Raw genomic sequence first — 7,886 nt, 5'->3', positions numbered from 1 at the left:
TCCTGTCTCGTATTGTTTCAAATTGTTTTTTAAAAATGTGGAGTTCGTTGACATGACATCAATTTCAGTGTTCAAATGGAGTTATAGGGATATTCATTAAATGATTAATATATCACATTTACATAAAGCTTAACACAAAAGTGTTTTACAAAAAACAAAAGGTTGATAATAATAATAAGAAGAAGAATAATAGTGGAGTCTTGTAAACTGCTCATGTCTGCCACATTGCCACTCCTGGCACTCCATTATTATTACACCAACTTTAGCTGTTTAGTGTTTACCCATTTACCTCACCTGTTTTGAGTGCAGCAAATGTAGATTAATGTCTTGCCAGTGCTATTACAGGGATTATAAACCCACAGTACCTTGTGGTTCACAGTGTCAAGACTTATCCACTGGACCACAGCACCTCTACAAGTTGCTTAAATGTACACATAATTCAAATAATAAAAACAAAGATATTATGTTGTGAAGAATTGTAACTTTACCAACTATACAAGTTGTAAAATATCTTATTACAATTTGGACCAAAACAAAGTAAGTTAATACATTAACAAACAATGTTACAATTACAGAAATACATAGGAATGTCTTAAAGGTAAGCATTGGATGAGAAGGCATCCTACCTCTATATTGTGATACCTTTTAAATTATTGTTAAATAAGACCATGTACATATAGCTCTATAACTGAAGAATTACTTGCATTACAGGCCATTGAAAGAAAGCAAAATAAAACAAAACAAACATGAATAACAACAAAAAAAAATGAAAAAATAAACTAACAGAAAAAACAAAACAGAAGTACAGAATGGCACAAAGTTTGAAAGGGTCAATATGTTTTCTATTACATTTTTTAAAAACATGTAGCGGCATTCAGTAATCCTAATGTGAAATTCAGAATACTGATCTTGATTAGATCTGTACAATCTTTCCCGTACACCAAAATAGGCTTCACTGATTCACTGAAACTTTAAGAATCTTTGAGATGGATTAAAGAATCTTGAGAGGAACAAACTAACAGATTTTGTTATTCTAGGCATTTAGATCAAAATTTAAATTTACAATCTGAAGGAAGAAAAGAAACAGTTTGATAGATGATATTCTCAGCTAACAAAGAAATGATTTATGTTCAGCTTCTATAGGAATATACTCTACTACAATAATACAAAGTATCACATTAATACCCCGGCTGTAGGTGAGCCGCCATGATAAGACGCTAAAGTATTCAAGAAATTTCTTCCTACCGGGTATCCATTTACTTCACCTGGGTGGAGAGTTGCAAATGTAGATTAATGTCTTGCCAAAGGACATTAGTGCCACAGCGGAACTTGAACCGCAAACCATGTGATCCTCACTCTGGTGACATAACCACTAGACCATGACACCCCTATCTATATGAATTGATGGACAATAAAAACACAATGGAAATATTTATTGAAACCATGTTTCATAGTACATTTTCAAATTTATATAAATCCCGAGAATATAACATTTTGTCTTTATAATTATAGTACGGTATTGATATATTTTCAATACTTCCAGTCATGATTTAACTAAATAATCTGTACATATGAAATATGGACAGTAATGCTAACAAGTTAGTTCTCATCGATTTTACCTAGGTAGGAGATTCAAGGGACATGCATGCTACCTGTTGTGCGTTCGTAAAGTTCCGAGATCACTTTTGCAAACATTTTTAGAAAAGCTTAATCTGAAGTTATACAATCTCAGTACAAAAAGGCTCCAAAATTACACTTTATATGAATGCTGGGTGAATATTTTAGTCCATATGTTACAATATTACATTATGTTGAAGATCAAAAAGATGTCAAAACAGACTTTAAAAAAAATATTTGAAAAGCCCCCCCCCCCCCCAAAAAAAAAAGCAACAACAACAACAACAAAAACTAATCAAACTTCATTTTGTGAAATTTGTTGTAGATTGCCTGTATGATGTATTTAAAACATGCGTTCATGACATTAAAAAGTAAAACTAAAATCTGTTACAAGATTGGAAATAATTTCATACCCCTACAGTAGATTTAAGGCTTCTATTTTATGCATCTCCATTTGAACTTTGAAATTGGTGTTTATTGTGTCAAATTAAACTTGATTTTCTTGTTCTTTTCAAAGTGTACTCTATGTACTGTGATAATAACTTCATGGGTGTGTCCCCTGATGAAGTATTCCATCGGTAAGATGCATAGGATTATGTACATAATATGAGACAGGTCTGACAAAATATTCTTTGTTTCAAAAATTACAATTTGAAGAATGAGTACTTATAAACCAAAAGCAGGAAAGGAAAGAAAGCACAAGGAACTGATAGAGTTAAAAAGAGGAGCAAAGAGACTCAAAGGAGTGCAGACAACAGAGTGGGTTATGATACCTTTGGAGGAGTTCACAAAAAAGTCATTGTATTGTTGAACATGTCTTTGAATGTTTGGAATCTGTTTAAATTCTGTCACTTTCTAGTGATTAAAATCCATGAAATGGACATAGGAATTGAACAACTGATTAATGGTACTGTATTGACTCAAGATGGTTAGATTGTTGATTGCTGTTATAAGATTTCCCATCGTGAAATCCCAAGTTTGGACCGGCTTTTTAGAATGCCAGTCTACTGTGTAATTGTTGGTTAATCCCTGAAAACCATTCAGATTTCTTCTTATGTCTCAAGATGATATGACCGCGACTATTCTAGCCTAGTTTCCAGGGTAAAGGAGTGTTCTCCCTCTCGAGGGAAATATGATGGGTTGCCCCTGGAATTAAGACTAAAATCCCTGCCATGTCTCTCTCTCTCTACAGCACTCTGTTCGTGCTCTACAGAGGTGAAATGGCAGGGGTGTTAGTCTAATATCAGGGACAACCTATCATATTTTCCTTGAGAGGGAGAACACTCCTTTATCCTGGAAGCTAGTCTAGAAATCTCAGATTGCAGTTATTGTTTTGCTTCCATTGTTACATCTGCCTTTCAAGCTCTACTTCTGGAAAATGAACACCGGTCTGCTATTGTGGCATTGGTCATATTATCTTCATGGGATATCTGCACAAGGTGCTGAATTGTTTGGGGCAGATGGGTAATGAATATTCATATATGCAAATGATGTCTGGGGATTTTTTTTTTTTTTTTTTTGTGACAACAGAGGGGCATGAGAGAGATGGTCTGTACTCCAGACACACAAAAAAGCAGGAAATCATTAATGTCTTGTTACTAATCACTTTATTTGCATAAAGAATCATACATGTTCTCTCTGTAACTTATATTTTTGCAATAAATTTGTCTACTTCCCCCCATAACTGAATACATTGACTTTCTGTTGTTTCTGTCCATTATGTACCAAGCTCTTGATTGTTATGCAGTTTGATCAACTGCAAGCTCATAAAAGCTTGGTGCATTCAGTGTTTTGTCTGAGAAAAATTGCTTTTACCAAGATTTTATTTTTTAATGAAATATTTTCACCCATTAGAATTCACTAATCTGAATTTTTACTAATCCCCCCCCCCCCCCACCTCCGGATAATTTTTGGAAGCGATCGTTTTTCATAATTCATAAAATCTCAGTAAAAGCAAATTTACCAGCTCATACCATCTAACTCTATGCTCTGGGGTAACTTTGGTGAATACAGGGTGGGGGAGAAGTACACATTTTTCCCCCTTCTGTTTTAGGGGAGTTTACCGTTTGAAAGTATCAAAACATGTATTTTCAAATTTCAAGTTTTATCCTTGCACAATTCAAGCAATTTTTAAGCTTGTGTAAATGCTTATGTCACATCCTGTTTTTCACCAAGTACCCATAGAGCATAAAGTAATTATTCTCCAAGCCTGATGTTGTCACTTTATATCCACTGTCTTACACACGATAGTTAGAAATTTCATGTAAAGAGGGTAATTTGAAATTTTCAGGGATTTTTCACAACTTTTAGGAGTACGCCCACGTTGAAATGTTTAAGGATTTTGAAAAAAAGGGTATATATTTTATTCCTAAAGAGAAAGAAAAATTTCTTAAATAAAGTTCATATTTTCACAAAGTTTTACAAACATGTGAGTATACATTTTTATTATTTTTTTGTAGCAAAAAGGGTACCTTTTATGCACGAGTAGCAGACAAACCCCCAAAAGAGCTACATATTTAGAGCCCATTTTAATGCAAAAATGTTCATATTCCATGAAAAATATTCTAATAAGAATGCAAAATAGGGGGTTATTTTTAACTCTGCTTATGTTCATGTGAATAAGAAGTGACACGACCAGGTCTTACATTTACAACACAGTACAAACTTACCTTTTACTTTTGCCTTTGATTTACCAATGCAATAATATTCTCTTATTTTGTTTTTCTTATTTTTTTACATCCATGTCGTCTGTCAATGGCTACCTGTGAATAGAATATCTTTGAGCTCTGTATACATAATATCATTTGCATTCAATAGTACTATCATATTTGATTCAAATATTCCATATTCTATGATGACCGTTACTTGACAAGGTTGTGCCGCTGACTTGGAAAATTAGACATTGTTCTAGTTCAAGTGAAATAGGTGAATGCCTGAAAATGTTGAAAGGACATGGAGAAGGGAAAAAAAATTCATATCACAAACAGCATTCTTGATCACTTTTTACTTTGAATTTGCACATCAAATTTGAGCAACAAAATTTTTCCACAAGCTTATAACCGATTCTTGTTATTGCTCAACTGAAACCAAAAATCAAACAAGCTTTGACATGTGATGCACATCATTCACATCATTACAAACGATTTACATCATTAAATCTGGATTAATAACCCGGAAACGCCACCTACTGCTTTAACCCATTTACCAATACTTTCCAAGTCAAAGACACTACCATGAACAAGAGTTATCATAACTGTACATAGATTCAATACATTTGCTCTGTATGACATAAAATGTTGACCATAACTGTTATGATAGCCAAATGATGATAGAGCATGCTTCAGTCTGCGCTGGAGTAACAGTAAGTTTGGTCCACCCGCAATACCGGTCCTCCAGTAAGCCTTGTTCAGATATGATGCGGCAAAACTGCAGCTTTTTTTTTTTTTAATGATGTAAAGTTGTATATGCTCAACATTTCTCTTACACAGACCTTAGTGAATACACGCAGGACATTTGTTGCACGCAGCTGCCATGGATTTACATGTTTATAAAAAAAAATTAAAAATTAGCAGCAGTTTATTGCATCGTATCTGAGCGAGCCTTTAACCCCCATTGCCACAGATGACAGATGCACATTTTTTCTAAGCTTCTTTCTCTCAAACTGCAGATTGAAAATAAATGTCCAATAATTCAACATTTCAAAGCATTTTCACCTAAATAGACTTCATTTAAACCAAGAAATACATTCTTTCAATGGATCTGGACAGATATCTCTTGGGGATTCCTGTTCTAGGACATGGACCAAAACAACTGCTACATCAGCATAGATTACAGTTATATAATAATGTTTCGATTACTTTTCATTGGCAAAGAAATTATGGGCTTTTCAAAGTATGCAGAAGGGGTGGGGAATATTGCTGCACTAGATTTCAAACACCATGCTTTAATCTTGAGTGAGAGAGAGAGAGAAAACAAAACAGCATGACGATAAAAGAAATGTCCTGCAAATTAGCTTTCTTGAGTGGACCTTATTTTGATATCACATGAAATTTTGAAATCCTCCTCGATTGTCAATGATTAAATGGGTTCACTAACAAGATTGCTGAAAGAAAATATGGAAGTAATTCCACGATTCATCTTTTTGTGAAATTTACAGTGTAAGTAACAAAGGCAAGCTATCAATTTTCAATAAAGTATTTGATACATCTCGACTAACAAAGTTCATTTTTTAACATAACTTGACCTACCTACTTCAAAAACTTGCATTCCAAGAAAGTTTCTTTCTAAATCCTAACAAAATAAATACATAACACAGACAATGGCATTACAATTGATATGCATATACAAAAGATTGACACATTAATAAAATTTAAAAATGGATGCAAATTCTTGATTAAATGATACCTACTAACATTAAACGTTCGATTACCGGTAGAAGCCCTGCATAGATCTGACAAATTAAGTATTTGGAGAAACAAATTCTTGCAGGCCGGAGCGAGATTATGAAACAATAGCAAACACTAGGGCGGTATTTCATGAAAACCGTCCTAAGCACAAATTTGCCAACATCCCATTGAAATGCATACTTATTTTAATACATGTGTGTCAATAGGAAGGATATCCGAAAACCTGTACTTTCATGAAACGATATCCTGATGTACAGATTTGATTAACCCTATTAACCCTAAGAGCCAGGAGTAACTTGTGTTCAGCCTGTACCTAGCAAAGTAATATACAAATAATATGTTCTTCAGAAACAACTAGGCAAGTATTAAAATTTATTTCCAAAGTATTGTGAAACCGGAAACTATTGCGATATGAAACATTTGCAAATTTCAGATTTGTCAGTGATCTGATTAATTTTTACATGTAGGTATTTTGTGGCATGAACATTATGTGAAACAGGACCCCTCATGGAATTCTCACAAAATTTTCATGCATGCAAAAAAAATTGAGTTTCACAGAATGATGTATTTGCTTCTCTTTAATGAAGTTAACTGCTGTGCTAGTCAAAATAATATAATCAGTAAGTATTGAATTTTCTCAGTAGACCAGTATTTTCTATGAATTGTAACAGAGACCATTCTGCCCATAAACTCCTTCATGGACGGTTACATCATAGAAATGACCCCAAATATTCACTGATCTTTACAATGTGGAAGGACCAACGTTCAGCATATTAAAACATTCTCAATATGATGGAGGTGCTACATGAATGTCCTTTTGTTTCCACTTTTGAAAGAATAGTTTCACCATCATGGGATTTGCACAGTTGATGGTTAAATGAAATTATTAATGAACTAACAAAATAAATTATTACATAATGTCCATAAGCATATTGCCATCATATTTTATTACAAAAGGTTTTACATTGGCACAAATTACTGCTCATGCACTGACCATTGTAAGTATAACTATGAGATATTTCTGATATTTCTCATTCCAGGGGGGTGTTTCACAAAGATCCTAAGTAGAACTTATCTCTAAGTTGGACTTAAAATTTATGGAAAGCCATTAGCACCTAAGAAAATATTTTGTAAAAGTTATTTTAAAGGCATGAAATGATGATTCAAATCATTCATATTTTCTATTATCAAGGAGATTTCATGTTCTTGATGTGGAATTCATAAAAAGTCTAAAATACTTGAATTTCTGCTTTTGAATATATTTCATTTTAAGACTCCAATGGCTGTCCATAACTTTTAAGTCCAACTTAGAGTTAAGTTCTACTTAGGATCTTTGTGAAACACCCCCTGATCTGGTATGATAGTTATGTTCAAACAAGAAAAACATTAACAACATCCCATAATGAACAAACCTCTCCGATCTGAAATCAAATTTGTGTAAAAAGCACAATGTACCCGAGGAACTTTGGTACTCTATCTTTGTGTTTTTTACAAGAATGCGCGATTAAGCATACCGGTACATTTGAACAAATCTGCAAAAATATTCCTCATTCTTTTGTGTAGTGTACTGTACAGAAGTTTTTTTCTTTGCAAAATGCCAAGAACCCACAAAGTATTAGCTCAGCATGACAATTTCATCAACATGTATACCTCAGTCCCTCGACAAAACTCCAAACCGACCACTTAGTGGCCAATCGGGTCAAAGATATTTTTTGTTGTCTGTATAGTTGGTCTGGTGTCAGTCTTGTTAAGGTGACTAGGGTATAGCAATTTTGAGTGGCAAAAGAGTCTATAGAGCATCATTCAAGAAGTTTGTACAAAAAGACCATACTTTTTAACAGGTTTTAGAGCTTATCTACGTAC

Source organism: Strongylocentrotus purpuratus, unplaced genomic scaffold (assembly GCF_000002235.5).
Source record: "Strongylocentrotus purpuratus isolate Spur 01 unplaced genomic scaffold, Spur_5.0 spur5_scaffold_5, whole genome shotgun sequence".
In the NCBI taxonomy this organism is placed as follows: Eukaryota; Metazoa; Echinodermata; class Echinoidea; order Camarodonta; family Strongylocentrotidae; genus Strongylocentrotus; species Strongylocentrotus purpuratus.
Note: the sequence above shows the minus strand (reverse complement) of the source record.